Source organism: Ursus arctos, unplaced genomic scaffold (genome assembly GCF_023065955.2).
Source record: "Ursus arctos isolate Adak ecotype North America unplaced genomic scaffold, UrsArc2.0 scaffold_22, whole genome shotgun sequence".
In the NCBI taxonomy this organism is placed as follows: domain Eukaryota; kingdom Metazoa; phylum Chordata; class Mammalia; order Carnivora; family Ursidae; genus Ursus; species Ursus arctos.
The window spans coordinates 8,735,001-8,752,819 of record NW_026622897.1 but is presented as its reverse complement, the minus strand read 5'-3'; the positions used below and the strand labels follow the sequence as shown (position 1 = coordinate 8,752,819).

The 17,819-nt window shown below is 43.4% G+C and overlaps 1 long non-coding RNA gene across 1 annotated transcript in view; it reads right to left on the bottom strand.

Annotated features, from left to right (window-relative positions):
* Positions 1 to 1,321: 1,321 nt before the first annotated feature.
* Positions 1,322 to 17,819, bottom strand: part of LOC113260058 (uncharacterized) — a 119,665-nt gene continuing 103,167 nt past the window's right edge. Inside the window, exons 10-18 of the long non-coding RNA XR_008961013.1 lie at positions 15,953 to 16,115; positions 11,894 to 11,983; positions 11,280 to 11,409; positions 10,977 to 11,117; positions 9,270 to 10,739; positions 8,912 to 9,058; positions 8,552 to 8,708; positions 1,960 to 6,975; positions 1,322 to 1,819 (exon numbers count right to left, since the gene is read on the bottom strand). This is a non-coding gene — a long non-coding RNA (uncharacterized LOC113260058). The remainder of the gene's footprint in view (positions 1,820 to 1,959; positions 6,976 to 8,551; positions 8,709 to 8,911; positions 9,059 to 9,269; positions 10,740 to 10,976; positions 11,118 to 11,279; positions 11,410 to 11,893; positions 11,984 to 15,952; positions 16,116 to 17,819) is intronic.

Genomic DNA, 17,819 nt, shown 5'->3' with positions numbered 1-17,819 from the left:
ACTGTTTTTTTGAAAGTACTGATTTCAAAGTTCTAGGAAGAGCCAACCACAACCTCTCACTCAGTGATTCATAGGCCTAGAGACTCAGCAGAGGTTTTCACAAACACAAATTTTAGGACCTCACTCTGCAGGCCTTGGAGTCATTCCAGACATGGGCCCAGGAACCTGCATCTTCAAGCCATTTGTCAGGTGATGTTGAGGCAGCTGGTCCATGGGCTAACACTGAGGATCCCTGCTCTTGGCCTTACGTCCTGACTCCTAGAATGTGAGTGCTGGGGACCCCTGAGAGGTGACAGTGCCACCTCAGCTGCAGATGAGGACTTCAAGGCCTGAGAAGGAAGTTGTCAGACCCAGTCCATGAGGGGTGGCACGGGGAGAGAATCTCCACCTTCTGACTCCTGGGCAGAGCTGTGTACCCTCCTTCGGACAGCACCACATTGCTTACCTGCATCACTCCTTGCAAGGACACGCAAAGGACCCTGAATGACCTCTGTGGGATCAGGAGATGTGGGTTCAGGCCTTGATTCTTCAACCCACCAACTGAGAGATCCAGGGAAAGTCACTTTACCTTTCTGCACTTCAATTTTCTGGTTTGTAGAATCGGGACTTCAGGTCCTCACGCTATTGTTCTTTGAGTAAATGAAACAATGCACGTGAAATGCTTAGCAAGATTTTAATGTTAGTTACTCTTTGTGGTTTTATTACAATTCACTCAAATTTCCCCGCTCCTGATACGACGTCTTTCTCCTACAGCATGTTCATTAGGATTTTGATGCCTTTGTGTCTCCAAGATCAAATGCAGGCTCTCTGGAGGAAGGAGCAGCTCTAGATGTTACAAGCCAATGCCTTAAGCAGTCTGGGGGCAGATCAGCAGGAGGAGAGCCCATGGAGCAGGTGGGAAGTGGAGAGGGAGTGATGAAGGGCACACACTCCAGCCCTGCTGCCAGTCCCCTGAGGATAGGTAACAACGGTGGAGGGCGCTACACAGCCTGTGTCCTCGGGTGGCTGAACCACAATAACCAGTAATATCTGTGTAACAATTTGCACGTGACAAATGCTTTCAATGGATTGCTTCACTTGAGCCTCAAAACAACTCTATCCAGTAGCTGTTCTTACTGCACCTCCAATTTTAGAAAGTAAAAATTGAGGCATCGTCACATCATTTGCCCAGATAACACACTAATAAGCAATAGATCTGATTTTCGACTCATACCTAACTCCCGCCTAGACCAGTGCTATCCAACAGAAAAAGAATGTGAGCCACTTCTGTGGTTTTGAGCTTTCTAATAGCCACATTTTTAAGAAGAAGGAACATATATCATTCATTTTAATCATCTTTTATTTAGCCCAATACATCCAAAATACTATCATTTTAACATATAATCAATATAAAACATTTAAATGGAATGTTTTTCATTATTTTTTATATGGTCTTTAAAATCCAATGTCTATTTTACACTTACAGCACATCTCAATTTACTAGCCACATGTCAAGTGCTTAAGGGCCACACATGGCTAATCGCAACCGGCTATCACCAGGCATCAGACCAGGGATCAACAAAAATCCTTCTGCAAAGTATCAGGTAAATGTCTTGGGTCTCACAGGCCACATTGACACTCTGCTGCATATTCTTTTTCTTTTCTCTTCTTTCCTTTCTACAATCCCTTAAAAATGTAAAATCCATTCTTAGCTGATAGGCTGTAGAAAAATAGGCCACAGATGAGACTTGGCCTGTGGCTCAGGGTCTGCCACACCTGCTCCAGAGTGTAGGCTCACTGAGGGCAGGAATGTGTGCACTACCGTAGCCTCTCGCAGTGCCTGGAATAGAACAGGCCTTCAATAAATAATTTGGAATTGAGTTTAACTGAGGCAGTCAAACAGGATTTATAATTGCCACTTGATAGATGACAAAAGTGAAATCAGAGAGTCAAGCAACTTATCCGAAGTCACATAGTTACCTCCAAGCCCAAAGCTGCCTGACCTCCGGCCCGCTGCTCTTTCCTCCAGTCACGCTTCCCATACATGATGACAACTGTTTCATAGCTGTATTGACAGTCGCTCTGATTCTCAAGTCTTCCATCTTTTCGCCTCTGGATTTGATCTCAAGCTCCGAGACCGCATGCCCCCCAGCGGCCTGGCAGAGAGGAGGAGTTGAGGGGTCCTGCACATCTTAGGAGATGCTGGCGGAGCTCCCGGCAGGTAACACTGTGCATGATGAAAAGCCTATGTCGTGCTCCTACCCCTGTGTTCCAGGATCTCTCTGGAAATGAGTGCTCTTATAAGGTCAGAGGAAATGCATTTCTATTCTCCTTTCTGCCTAAAAGCATCTGCCTCCTTCACAAAGAAGATAGTGAACAAGTTATAATTACACACCATGCACTGGAGAGCATGAAAGTGACATTTAGCAACAAGCCTCGGGTATGTGGTGGCTGCAGTAAACATTACATAATTGCTGCAGCATCGATCCCAACAATTAACACCAAAAAGCAGAGACAGAATGGAAGCTCTCCAAGAAGCTGCCATAACCTGAGAGGAAAACAGAACCCAAAATCTCTCTTGGAGACAGCTCCCCCTCTTTAACATGTTAAGACATTTTTGTGGGGAGGGGGTAATGTTTTCTGTCCAAACAATTTTCCACACATTTTTCCAGAGCCCAGGGAACCAGGGAGCAGACAGGCAGGTGGAGATGGAGACATCAGAAAGTCCTCTGAGGGGGCGGTCCGCTTCCAGTCCCCTCAGGTCTACCCCACGACGTTGGTGAATTGGAACTGCAAGGTCAGTGTGGCTGGATCACAGAAGTCAAGGAAGGAGCAGGCCTCGGGAGTGGCACAGGGAGGTTAAGGATCAGTCTTGCCTGGAGGCAATTCAGAGTCACTAGAGGGCTTCAGGAGGAGAGGGAGCAGAGCGATTTTGCTTTCTATCAAGAAGCAGAGAGACAGAGAGAGGAAGGCAATGGCCTGACTGTGGCAGTGGGGATGGGGAGAAGTGGACAGGTCCAAGAGGTATTTAAGACATAAAACTGAGAGGACCTGACGCTGATAGGATGTCCATGAATCAAGGATGACCCCAGGCTTCTGGTTTTGCTGACTGGGAGGTTGGGGGTATTGAACCCTGGAAGGAGGGAAGACAGGTTTGGAGGAGAGAGACAACGTGTCAGAGTGTTGGATGCATTAATCATAAGGAGGATTCGAATAAAAGGGAACAGTGGAAATGTGCTCAGAAGAAAGGCTGGGGTGAAGATACAGAAATGTAAATCACCTGTATCCAGAAAGTGCTGGACTACAGAGGTGGTTGAGCTGCCTGGGGAGGAGAAATAGAGCAGCAGAAAAGACCAGGGACACACAAGATAAGGGGCAGAGCCTCCAACAATGGAGACAGAGGAACAAACAGAGAAGGCAAAGGAGAAACAAAGGAGGGGGGGCATCTTAGAAACCAAGGAAGAGGAGGTACACGGCCATGTCTGATGCTAAAGCAAGAAGAAATGAAATTCTCTTATTCATTCAACAAAGATTTATTGAACACTTGCAACATGCCTGGCACTATTCTAGGTACAGAAAATAGAGCAGTGACATGATTATAATAAACAAAACTCCCTAACCTTGTGGGAATTTCATGTTACTTGGAGAGAGATAGAATTTAACTAGAAATAAGTGAATTTATTTGGTATAGATAGTGGGTTGAGCAGTAGTTCCAAAAAATATGTCCAAGTCCTAACCCCTGGTAGCATGAATGTGATCTTACTTGGAAATAGGGTATTCATGGATGTAATTAAGTTAAGGATCTCAAGATAAAACCATCCTGGATTTTAGGTGGGCCATAAATCTGATGATTGATGTCCTCATAAGAAAAAAGGAAAAGGATCCTGGAGACAGACACCCAGGGGAGAAGACCATATGCAGATGGAGGCAGAGACTGGACGCATGCATTTACAAGCCAGGAAGCCAGAAGACAGTCTTAGAGCAGACTCTCTTGTACCTTCAAATCTCTCTCTCCTTATAAGAACACCACTCACTCGATTTAGAGTCCATTCTAATCCAGTATGACCTCATCTTAACCTGATCGCACTTGAAGGGACCCAATTTCCCAGTAAGGTCACATTCTCAGGAACTGAGGTTTAGGACTTCAACATATATTTTGTGTGTGGAGGTAGGGATACAATTCAACCCACAACAAATACCATATAATCAATGAATGCAGAAAAAGCACTTGAAAAATTCAACACCCACTCATGATAAAAACTCTCAGCCAACTGGAAATGAAAGCAACTTTTCTCAGCCTGACAAAGAACAACTGCAGAAAACCTCTAGCTAATATCATACTTAATGGGGAAAGAGTGAATACTTTTTCCCTGAGGTAGGGAACAAAGCAAGGATGGCCACTCTTGCTATTTCTATTCATCATCACACTGGAAGTCCTAGCCAGTGAAATGCCTGAATGAGTGAAGGAGTGAACGAAGATTGGAAAGGAAGAATAAACTGTTTCTATTTATAGACAACATGATTATCCATGTAGAAAATCCCGAAGAATCTACAAAAACTTACTAAAATCAATATAAGCAAGTTTAGCAACATCATAGGACACAAAGTCAATATTAAAAAAAAAAAGCAGTTGAATTTGCATTTACTATCAATGAATAATTAGAAATTGAAATTTACAAAAATACCATTTATAATTGTACCCCAAAACTGTGAAATACTTAAGCATAACAAAACATGTACAGGATCAGTATACTGAAAACTGGAAAACACGAATGAAAGAAATTTTATTTCATTTTATTTTTTTAGAAAGAAATTCTTAAAGATGTAAATAAATAGAGAGATTATTCATGGGCTTGAAGACTTGATGTCGTTAAGATACTGGTTTTCCCCACGGTGAGCTATAGATTAGCCAGTTTCACTCAAAATTTCTGCAGGAATTTTTGCAGAAACCAATACACTGATTCTAAAAGTTTTTATGGAAAGACAAAGGAACTAAAATAGACAAAACAATTCTGAAGGAGTACAATGTTTGAGGAATCACACTACCTGATTTTAAGACGAAATATAACGCTTCAGTGATTCAGGTAGTGTGCTATTGGAAAACAGGGTAGACAAAGCACTGTGCTGGAGCTGGCTCATACCAGCTCATGAGAACCAAATGTTACATTTTTAGGAGTTTTACAGGTTGACTGGTGTCAAATTGGTCACTTGAAATTGTCTACCGTGACCGCATTTAAAAAAAAGAAACGAGCAAACACTACAAATCGGGACTCCCCCCGCACCTCCCCCCAAGAGCCAGTTCTCAAACATTGCCAGCCCACCTCTATGTCTAGATCAAGGGAACAAAACAGAGAATTCAGATGCTGACCCACATATAGCCGGGCAATTTATTTTCAACTAAGGTACAAGGGCAATGTAACGGAGAAAGGATCGTCTTTTCCCACCAATAGTGCTGGAACAGTTGGGACCTCCATATGCAAAAATAAACAAATCTTGGAACGCTTGGGTGGCTCAGTCAGTTAAACAGCTGCTTTCAGCCCAGGTCATGATCCCAGGGTCTTAGGATCAGTCCTGTATTGGGCTCCTTGCTCAGCAGGGACCCTGCTTCTCCCTCTGCCTGCCGCTCCCCCTGCGTACTCTCTCTCTCTCTCTAAAAAATAAATCTTTAAAAAAAATAATAAAAATTAAAAAATAAACCTCTATCTATTTCTTGCATCTTATATAAAAATTAACTCAAAATGGATCATACACCTCAATGTAAAATCAAAAACTATGAAACTATTAGATGAAAACATAGGAGCAAACCTTTGTGAATTGGGGCTAGACAAGTATTTCTTAGATAGAATACCAGAGTGATAGATAAGACCACCAAAATAAAGAGCTTCTGCTCTTCATAAGACACTGTTATGAGAAAGAAAAGACAAGCTGAAGACTAGGAGAAAATATTTACAAATCACATATCTGATAAAGGACAATACAGAATATATGAAGGATCCTCAAAACGCAATAATAAGAAAGCAAACCCATTTTTCAAAGGGGTGAAAGAATTGAACAGACACTTTGCATAGCAGTAAGTACACAGTAAGATGTTCGACATCATTAGCCACTAGGGAAATACAAATTAAAACCACAATGAGATACCACAACACATCTAGTAAAATGGCAGAAATACTTTTTTTTTAAGTTGATAACCCCAAGCCCTGGGGAGGATGCGGGGCATCTGGAACTCTCATTCATTGCTGGGAGGCATACGAAAATAGCACAGCCATTTCAGAAAGCAGTTCAGCAGTCTCTTCCACACAACCTACCAATCCCACGCCCAGGTAATTTACCCAAGTGAAGTGGAAATTTACAATTACAAAGAAAAAACTGTATGTAAAATTTTAGAGCAATGATATTCATATATCCTCCAAACAGGGAAGTACCTGACATCTCTCAACTGGAGAATGGATGAACAACAATGGAGTATCCCTACGATAGGACCCTACTCAGCCTTATAAAGGAACGAACTACCAATGCACAACAGCACAGATGAATCTCAGGTGCATTGTGCTAAGTGCAAGAAGCCAGACTCCAGGGCTACATAGTACGGGATTCTATTTCTATAACATTCTGAAAGGCAAAAGTTGAGAGACAGAAAACAAGTCATAGGTCACCAGGGGCTGGGAAAGGGAAGGAAAGGGTGGCTACAGGGGAGTTATTTGGAGTGGAAGAATGTTCTCTATCTTGATTGCACTGATGGTTAAACCACTGGATGTGTCAAAACATGCAGAATTGTATACAAATACAGGTGAATTTGACTGTATATACATTATTCCTTAGTGAAAAGAAAAATAAAAAAGGATCACCGTGGCTGTTGGGTTGAGAGCAGACTTGTGGGTCAAGGCTGGAAGCAGGAAGACCATTAAGAGCCCAGATGAGAGATACAGTGACTTGGATTGAACGTGGCTCCTAGAATATGGCAGGACATAGGTCATCAGTGACTGGCGGACACAGCTGCAAAGAAGAGGAAAGAGTGAGGGGTGAGGTGAGCATGTGCAGACAGCCCTGGATCCTGGGCCACTGATGACTCTTTCAAGAAACCCACATGGACCGGTCCTACTAGATGAGCCCCAGCTCAGGGACTTCCCTGGGACTTTCCCGATTTGAACCCTGCAAGTCCTGCATCCAGGGAAACCCTAAAGTCCCAAGCACACCAGTACAGGTGGCCATCTAAGCCTGGTCCCTGACCTGCCCAAACCAAAGGGCTGCTCCATTCAAGGCCCAGACAGCTGCTTTGGTCGCCCTGCATTTCTGCCTGCCCTATGGGCTGGTGTCACTGCCCTCCATCTCTGACAAGCCTCCAAGCTCCCTTCTGATACTGCTCACATGTGAGGCGCTGCAGGAATGCTTAATTACAGAGTGGCCCTCTGCTGCTTTCCACATCACCTTCCCTTCAGCCACTTGTATGAAGGCTGTCAGATGACTCTTGAATCAGGAAGAAATGAAAGAGTGGATTCATCACTCCACTGCCAGGAAGTCAGGAGCACTGAGTTGGGGATGCACCTTCCCCTTTCATCTCACTTCTGCAAAGCCTCTCTTGAAACAGACTCTGTGACTTTTGCTTTGGTCTTACCCATCTTGACATCTCCACGGTTGTGCATGTTGAAAACACCCCCTCCTTCTCAGCATCTCTCTGCTTGCTACCATGCCCCCCTCTCCTAGAACTCCTCCTACCTTTCCAATAGGTTTCTCAGCTTCCTGATTGCCTAATGAAGCACATGCTGGCAGAGCAGTCTGGAGTGACATCTGAGGGTTGGGACTTTGACATTAAACAGGACCTGGGTTCGAATCCGAGATTTGTCAATTTCTAGCAGCATGACTTTTGACACATTACTCCTCTGAACTTCAGGTTCACCCTCTGTAGAATGGGTATAGTGAATGCCACCTGATCGGATTATTGTGAGAATGAAATGAAATGAGAGTATGTATACAGGTGAAAAAAGCTCAGCACAAACTTGTAACAGAACGAGCAGCACATAAACGCAGCTCTTGGTGTTACAACATCTTTCCAACAGTAATGTTCCACAACAGGGAAGTGGTTAATAAGCTACACCATGATTTATTTATAAAATACTATATGACGAAGCCATTAAAAATAATGTTCTGAAGAATATTTAATGACACAGAAAAATGTTCACAATATAATTTTAAGAGAAAAAAATCAGGCCATAAAACTCAGGTCCCTATTCTGTTCTTTAAAAGTAGTGTGAGTGTGTGTGCATGTCGTGCATATGTATTTAGAAAAAAAGAAATCTATAAAATGTTGGCTGTTTTCATCTTTTCCACTTCTTCACTTCTTTATATTCTTCTGAATTTTCAAGGTTTTGCTAATTAACATGAGTTACGATCATAACAATAGATATTTTTGAAATTCAGTCACCAATTTTTTCATTCAACAGATTTTTTCTAGCACAGGTTATGTGCCAAGCAATATTTGAGACTCTGGGAATGCTACAGTAAAGAAGCTAACAAGCAGGTTTTTCTCAAGATACCACCTAGCCTTGCACTGAATTCTCCTTATTTTACGCACTTGTTTTGTCTCCACAAATAAATTAATTCCTCGAGGGAAGGAAGCACATGGTTGTCTTCTCTGGAGCCTTAGCACGTTGTACTCCATGCTCTCAGGAAGAACTCAGTAATGCGTTGCTCTTCAAGACCTGAGCGTCGGTTGAAAAGGAGCCAGTTTCCTACAATCGGTTATTATAGGAAGTAAAGAAGAGGTGCCTTTTATATGGGGCTACTTTCTCCCTTCCTCCCTTGTCCTGGGCATGAGAGGGCAGACAGTCAAAGCTGTCACCTTCAATGGGTTTTCCTGGAAGCACGGAGCCTCGTGGCTGGTCTAGCCCTCTGTGAAGCAGTTCACTTCTCCAGCCTGCACCAGAATACGTACCAGATCCGCCTTTTCCCACATTTGAGGAACTTGAGAGCAGATTGGACGGCTTCTTTATTTTTTTTATACCAAGAATCCCTCGGGTGGTCTGGTGAAACCTATGGACCTTTCTCAGAATAATGTTTCTCAACCTGTAAATACACAGGACTACAAAAAAAGAAAAAAGGAAAAAAAAAAAAAACCTAAATACGCTGCAATAATATTAAAGTATTTTAAAGTATTTTAAAATCCTCTTTGCTATAATAATAGATTTGCTTCTTTGTGCTGCATTTTAAAAAATTACATTTGAAATATAGTCCAGTTAAAATCAAATTTTAATTTTTAAAGATAACCCTACATAAAGACTGCTTTGGCTTACCTTAAATAAGAACATAAAATGGTGGAATGGTTTTTTTTCAAGATAATAAGCATGTCCTGTTAGAAATCCAGTTGATTTTGATATGTTTTTTTTGGTGACGATGTTGAAAATCCAAGCCTCAAAGATACAGTGTTGAAAATGTGATTAAAGCCTCCACAGCACTTTCACAAAGATAAGTGTCTCCTGACGACCACCAAAACTCCCTGAGGCTTTTTAGTGAACCTCTAGTTATAGTGGGTTTGTGGTCCTAAGATCAATGAATTCATCTTTGGCTAGGTCAACACCTCTGATTCAATTTATATCAGAAAGAAAAAGAACGCTAGGGTTCAATTTTGTTACCATCAAGATAGAAATAACCTTTGAGAGAGTTCTAAAGTACTTCCAGGTGTTTGTAGATTACTCTTTTCAAGGAAATTGACAGACTTTTGTAACTCAGCTCCATTGAGGTAAAGCACTTGAAAGTTTGCAAAGATGTCAGCCTCGTGTCAGCCGTGTAGCCAAGAAAGCTCAGAATGTTTTCAGAGGCATCCATAATGGTGACATCAGAGAATTAAGAGTCATCTCATTCCTATGGTCAAAAATACCTGCCAAGGAAGCGAACCAACCCACAGGCAAAATTCTTTCTTTCAAAGTGCTCCAAGAAAGGATTTTCTGTTTCTATTAGAAAAAGTAAAACTTGCCTCTTCAAAGTCAGTGAGCTTCTCTAAGTTAGAGGAGCCCCTCATTTTCTAGTTTCTTGACACACCCTGTAAAAATACATGATTCGGAGACACGCTTTTGATGAAGTTGATGACTTTTATGATCGCCCACAAAACTTCTCCCAGGATTTTTTGAAAAGCCTGAATATGTCTGGGTTAAATGCAGCAAGTGAAAACACAAGAATTCTTTGTTGACGTGAGCAGGGTCATCATGAACAAAACAAGGAGGCAGCTATGTTGAAAGAGGTCTATAGTTTCATTGAGTGGCTTGCTGAGGGGAGTGGCAGGGCTGCCAATCCCTCCATAATCCACTTCAAAATATGTCAACCGTTCTTCATGGAAGCAGCTCCTCTGACTAGAGAGTCATTTCCCTGCTTCTCATCATGCCCAGTGCGTGTGGCTTTTGGTAAACTTCCTCCAGTAAAGTGAGCCTTCTTGTTTGGCACTTGCTAAGAAACTTCAGGAGTGCTTCCAGAAGAAGTTTTCATGAAACGGCAAATCCACATTTTCGAAGTATCTTGACTTTTTCAAACTGAGCTTTCTTCATCCACATACACACAAAGCTCTTCAATTCCTTGGATGCATTTTCTAGATTGACAGACATGAGAGACTCTCTCTTCCTGACTTCAAAACTCCCTTCTCAAGAATCTTTCCACAATAGTAGGGAAGTCATTGTGGCTTTTATGTCCCATCCCTTCACTAATGTAAAGAAACCGGGTATACAGTTTTGATCATACCCTCCTTTTCTTTGCCAGCTCAAGATAAACTGGGTCTGTAAAAAATAAGTAATACATAAAGCTTAAAATATTTTTGTTCTTCGACATTCTTTGAAATGTAATATTTTGTTTATGGTTCCTAAGTCATTTATTTGATAAAGCTATATAGGAGGGAATAATTTGTATGTTAATTAAGTTAAGTATAAAACATTCATTAAATTTTATGAAAGGTAAGTAAAATAAGGGAGTTTTTATGATTAGCCAGAGTGTTTGCCCTGGTAACAACTTCTCACCTTTGCGTAGACCAGGGGATTAGACAGTTGCTCAACAGTCCTGTTCTTGAAATTCAGCTATTGCTTCATGTGACTCTCTGTGACTTTCTAGAAATAATGGTCCTCATTTCTCATACTGTCACTGTTTCCCACAAAGGTATTCTTTTAAATGTGTGGCATTTTCACAGAACAAAACATAAGAACAACATGTGAAGAATATACTGTGCGTGCAAGACTCTACTTCAAAACACAAACGTTGTGCAAACAGAGAGTAAAAATGAAAAATAAATCAGAGAAAGGACTTCCACTGCTCACAGAGCTTACCACACTGTGCATAACCCGTGTCACGGTGCAATCTGTTAGCGATCACAAGGAGTTACTCTAAATCTCACACTTCGACAGTCCGCTCAGCCATCAGACATGTTTGAACTCGTCTGTGTCACCAAAGGCTGCGCTGCCAACGGAGAGTGAAAAACTTGCATTAGAGCAATTCAGATGGACAAAACTTGGGCAAACTATGAAAATGATTCAACTCCTTCTGCATATTGATCCATAAATATTTACAGTTAAGGAATGTTAGAACGTGTGGGTCGCCCCCATGAGAACACTCTAACTCACTGCCCAGTGGCCGCCCTACCCATGTACAGAGTTACCAGACAGTGGCCCGCTAGAGAGGGGGAGAGTTCTTCTGGAAGACTGATCCCACATTTCCAGGGGCTATCTAATAGCTTCTGTAATTTCAAAATAGTGGTAGGTGTAAATGACATTTCAGATACCTACAGCAACTGTAATGTGATATGAAAATATTTGTGATTTCCATTGATGACAAAAATCACAGGTCATGCTCATATTAGCAGCTTGTTGTCACACTCATAATTGAAGGAAATGCTACATCTCAGATACAGGATAGTAAAAATGAAGCTGTAATTTTTCCCTACCCACGTTCACGGCCGCTCCAACTTCTATTCCACAAATTCAGCTAAGAACCTCTGTTTTATGTTGTTCATAGTGGTCCAAGAGAATGGTTTCTAAATTTCAGATAAGAGAAATGAGAAAAAACAGCAAGTTTTTATAATGCTAAATTTTTTAAGCTTAAAAGGTTTTCTTTCTTCTTTGCTTTTAAAATATCCTTTTGATGAAATGATAGAGACAGTAGATAGTAATTGTTTTAAGTCTTCAGGTAAAAATGAAAAGTTGTCAATCCTGTCACCAGTTGTCTCACCCACTCCTTTTATCATGTTTATTGGTCTAAGAAATCCAAAATCTGGGACTTGGTCCATGACACCAATATCTAGTCTCACCTAACAGAAGCTGGGGTCCACTTATCCGCTCCTCAGGGAAGGTGACCCGTTCCTAGTCCAGAGCAAAATCCTGAGCTGTCACGGTAACCCTACTGCCTGGGCAGAGATTGATTTACAGGATGGAGATGTGCCTCACTCTGGCCAGTTGAACCTGAAAATAATGGGACTGTGACTGGGTGTCTGATGTCTGGAAATGCTAATCCCACCACCCAGAAGCCCTGCCACCAAGGCATTCCTTGCTATGTGACATGGTTCCTAATTGTTTATGACCACTGAGTTGGGGGATTTCTCTAACATACAAGTGAAGTTATCCTAACTGACCCAGCTAGAAATTTTGGGAAGCTTTTGAAAGGGGCATTACCTCTTAAAAAATCGCATCAGGATATTGAATGAACTTGCCTTCCCTATTTATGTCAATTATTCCCTCCTTCAGCCCTAACTCAAGCCACTCCCTGCCGTGTTGCTGATTTTACCTCCTACATATCCCCCAATCCTTCTTTCCACTTCCACTGCCAACTCTAGCCCAGCTATTGCCAGCTGTTCAGTCTACACAAGTGATAAGCACAGCCCTCCAACCAGCTTTCTTGCTCCCATGAGGGCCTCTTCCAAACCACAGCCAAGTGATTTTGTTTCAGGGCAGACCAGCTCACATCACTTTCCTGGTTAGAACCTTGCAATGGTTTTCTACTGTACTTGGAATAAAGTGCAAACTACTTAAGTTACCTGCAAAGCTCTACAGCACTTGGCCCTCCGCACCCCTCACCCCTGCCCTCTAGGCTACAGTCACACAGTTCCCCACCCCCACCCCTGCTGCACCTCCTTAGAGCCTTCAGACCCTTGAGATCTCTGCTCTGCAACCACTTCCTCAGGGAGATCTTCAATGACCACATCTTCGCCCAGGACAAGATCTGGCCACCAGTATGTACACTCCACAGTACTCTGTATAGTCTTTCCTCGTATTTAACACAATTTTCAATGACCCATTTATTTGTGGGATTAGTTGATGTCTTTTTTCCCTATTGAAATGTAAGCTCCCTGTCTTGTTCACCACTGCATTCCCAGCCCCTAAAAGAGTGTAGGTGTTTTAAAAGATACTTGTGGAATGAATGGTTGGATGTTCACAAATTGTCACAGATATTCCCAGGCAGCAGCTTGTCTCTAACAAGTATCTGTTTTCATAAACATTACACAGGATCTCCGTTCACCAGCTCCCAGGGTTCTGCTAGCAGGCCCCCTGATTACTCCCTCTCTGCCCAGTGCTAGAGGTGGAGAGCAGAGTGCCCTCCTACTGGTTCTAAGGGTGACTCAAGTCTCACCAACATTCTCTCCACAGCATGGAAGGAGGCAAGATTGCATAATGTCTGTTACGGAATGAATGTTTGTGTCCCTCCAAAATTCATATATCAAAGCCCTAACATCACAATGTGGTGGTATTAGGAGGTAGGGCCTTTGGGACAGGACTAGATTTAATGAGTTCATGAGGGTACGGTCCTCATGATGGAATTAATGTCCTTATAAGAAGAGAAAGATACTAGAACTCTGTCTCTCTCCCTCTCTCTTTCTCTGTCAGCTGTGGGAGGACACAGCAAGAAGGTGGCCCTCTGTAAACCGGGAAGAGAGATCTCGGCAGACACGGATTCTGTGGGCATCTTGATCTTGGACTTCCCAGCCTCCAAACTGTGAGAAATAAACCATCACGTCAATGGGTTTTGTTACAGCAGCCTGACTAAGAAAACAAATCAACATGTAGGCTACAGAATCACAGGCATGGGCTCACTCCAGTTCTGCCACTTCCCAGTTACATCCCCTGGGGCCGAGGTAGCTAGTATGTCAGAACCTCAGGGCCTCAAACCACACAGAGTTGCCATGGGGATTAAAGGAGAGAGGCTCTCAGCAGAATGCCTGGCACGCAGTGTAAACACTGAGCCACATTGTCTATGCTTGTCTGAATTACTGTCATAGGGCTGAGGCACAACCTTAAAGATTAACTAGTAAACAGGCTGATTTCACAGATGAGGAAACATGATCCAAAGAGGCTCCAGTGGCAGAACCAGCAGGAGGAGCCAGGGCAGTGGGTGCCTTTCCATCACAGTGGGTGCTCTGACAGCTCACGGCCCTCCCAGGGCTGAGAAAGAGCATGAAGGGGGAGAAGCCAGGGGACTCTTTCCTCCAGGCCTAGGATGGATTGAACAAATAAGTGAATGCAGAAAGGACCAGAGGGGCGCTTCTCTGCCCCCAGAGAATATCCATCCCCCTAGGAGCATAAACAGACATAGTCTAGGAGAACGTCCTAATTAACCCAGTACTGTCCATCTCTTTTACCTGGCCTCGACGTTCCAGACTGTTTACTTGGCTTTCTTTCAACACTGTGGTAGCTTTCTCCCTGTCCTGGGCCCAACATAAATGAATTTCCTGCTAATAGCATCCTCACATCAACACCCAAAGGTTATTCTGTGAGGATGCAATTCAGAGACAGCCTCATGTGCACATACACATCGAACAAAAAATATATTCCTTGATGCATGCCTGATGTTGCAGCTGAGTAGCTGCTTGACAACCATGGGGAAGAAGAGAAAGAGAGAAAGAGCCAGAGGGAGACAGAGAAAGACAAGAACCTGTAAGAAGTGCATGTGCCCACAGGAGCAACCTAATCAATCACTTCTAAAGGGCATACTTCCTCTGGAGAAAAGGTTTAAGGGGATAAGCAAGCAGATGTAATGAAGAATTTTGAATCTATTGATTGAAATCTGTTGTATTTCCTAACTATTTGAGAACACATCATTTTTGCATTAGGCAATCAATTTATGACTTATGTAAATAGAAAACAGAAACTTTCCAAGAGATGGGCAAGTTTAGCAGAGACGCCTCATTCTGTTACACTGCAAAGCCCACCTGTCCCTCCCTGTTGTCTCTGTGATGAGACGCACCCAGGCGTCTCCAGACCGAAGGCCCCCTCTATTCCTCCACTATTAATAACAATCTCCATGATGACAAGCAGCTGTTCCCAGAATGCACCACACTCTCCTTTGTCTCCTGCCTCTGCCAGAGTTGCTCCCCTGCCTGAGACCCCCTCCTCTGGCTTCTTTACCCACCCCTGTCCACCATTATTCACCTAGAAGGTGGCCCTGCAACACCATCTTCCACTGAAGCCCTACCTGGTGTCCCCAGGCAGCGTTCAGATCTCCTTCCAGTGGGTTCCAGTGGAGCCTTGTACCCCCGCTCTTATGACAACGATCACACTGCTGTAACTACTACTTTTAAGACAGAGATTTTTTTCCCCCACATTTTTATGTTCTGATAAGTCACTCTACCTACTCCTATTGTGATACTGACTACTCTGCCCAAAGTGCTCAATTTTGAAACATACCCTTTTTTCACATCTGTATGTTTCTAAAATAAGGATGTTTTGCAAACAATGTGTACATTTAGTGTGATACTGTTTCTGATTTTTTTTCCTCAGAAACTCTTACGTTGAGAGTGCATCTTAAAATCAAAGAAATAATGACCCTTTTTGTGTGTCTCATCTCCCCTCTCCACTATGAACTGTGGGAGCAGGACCTGTGTTCTGACCATCTTCATGTGTCCATCCCTTCGCAGAATGCCAGTCACTGCTCAATAGATGGAGAAGGGAGGGAGGGACAAAGAAGGAAGAAAACAAGGAAGGGAATCTCTTACACTCTACAACCTACAAAGCACCTTCACATCCTGCTTTCACTTAGCTTGATATCCCATCGGAGGGCATGGGGGCTTCTCTCCCAGAGATTTTCCTTGGAGTTTTCCTGGTTACTGCTGTCCGGGCACTCACATCTGCTATAGGTCCTCAGCACAATGCGAGGCAGTCAGCCAGCTCGGGCACGCGCTACAGAGGGAGAAGCAATCAGTAGGAAAATCACAGATTCTGGTATCCTGCAATTCAGCATCACTGGCCAGATGACTCTTCTGTGAACCCTGCCCCCCCCCCCACCGCTGTGGGCAAGAGCTCAGCCCAGTGAGCTCTGTCACATCTCAGCTCTTTGTCAGGCCCACTGAGCTGCCAAACTCACTCCTACCTTTCCGCCTATTTCCCAAGACTCCAGTCAGAGGCTTTCCTCACTTCCCCCAACTCTCCAGTGACATGTTCCCTGGACCTCAGCTCCCCTTGGACCTCACCGTCCTCTGAAGAGCACCCGCCATCTGGTCTAGAATTACTAGCACCATTCATACTATTCTTTTATGGTGTTTCCCACAGCAGAGAGCTAAGCACATATCTGATCAGAGTTCAAACATGACTGAAACAAATTAATATGACAATCAGCTTTTCTGGGCTCCTCTGCCCTTCTTTATTTCCTTGGTCCACCATTCCTTCTGCTTCTAGCCCAGACAAATCCTTCTCTTGGAAGCTCTCTGGTTGGTTGAGAATTATGCCCCTTGCTTGTGGTTTTTCCAGGTACTTTGTTGGAGGTACGCCTGGACCATGCTCCAAGTAGCCCCCTGAAACTCAGGCCCTATCGGACAGCTCTCTGAACTAGGCTCTGTCCTTATAGGTTCTTCTCTGTTCCAGTCAGATAACCACTTTCATGGGTTCCACTGCAATGCTTTGAACATCAAGGTGGGATTAGAAGTGGGAGAAGGGTCACTATGTGACACTGTTGGCCTGTCCAGGCGGCTCTATTAGGCTCTGTTGACACAAGCTGCTGTCAAGCCAGGTTTTCATTCTTCATATCGTTAAAAAAACAAAATTCAACTGAGTAAATCTGAAGATCTAATTGGCTTTATTCAATGATTCATGAATCAGGCAGCATCCCATCTAGCATGCAGAAAGGAGCTCCAAAGAACCATACAAAATAAAAGGCTTCTATAGGCGGAAAGGGGGCAAGATGAAGAGTGGACTGTTTCAGGCAAGGTCACCTTCCTTTGGGTAAAGGCAGGGGTCTCTCAGGCACATGACCTCGTTGGCGCTGACGAGTGATTCCAGCTTGACTGGTCACAGGTCACATTCCTGGGAGAGGCTGAAATTGCACTTAGGTTGGGTGCTAAGTCTTGGTTTGCTGATGTGGAACTTAGCACAAGTGACTCCATTTTAGGACTGTTGTTTCTTTGTACAAATGATTTGGGGGGGGGTGGTTGTTTTTTTTTTTTTTTAAATTGATTAATTGATTGATTTTACGGAAACTGCATGAGAGGCAAAGGCAGAGAGAGAGGCAGTGGGAGAGAGAACCTGAAGCAGATTTGACACTGAGTGCAGAGCCTGACACGGGGCTGGATCTCATGAGCCTGAGATCAGGACTTGAGCTGAAACCAGGAGTTGGATGCTTAATCGACAGCGCCACCCAGGAGCCCCATGAACAACTGATTTTGTAAACCTAAGGGGGGTTATTTACGTTTGCCCCTATTAAATTCCATCATGTTTAGCCTTATCACTCTGGCTGGTGGTGACCGTTTTGAGGCTTCATTCCGTCCTTTCAATTCCTCATCATGGTGGAAGCAGGGTACTCAGGCTTTGTGGGGGGGCATCAATGAAAGAATCAACACCATGTCTATAGCAGGGCTTTAATTCGCTTCTTAGTGAATTTAATTCTTAGCC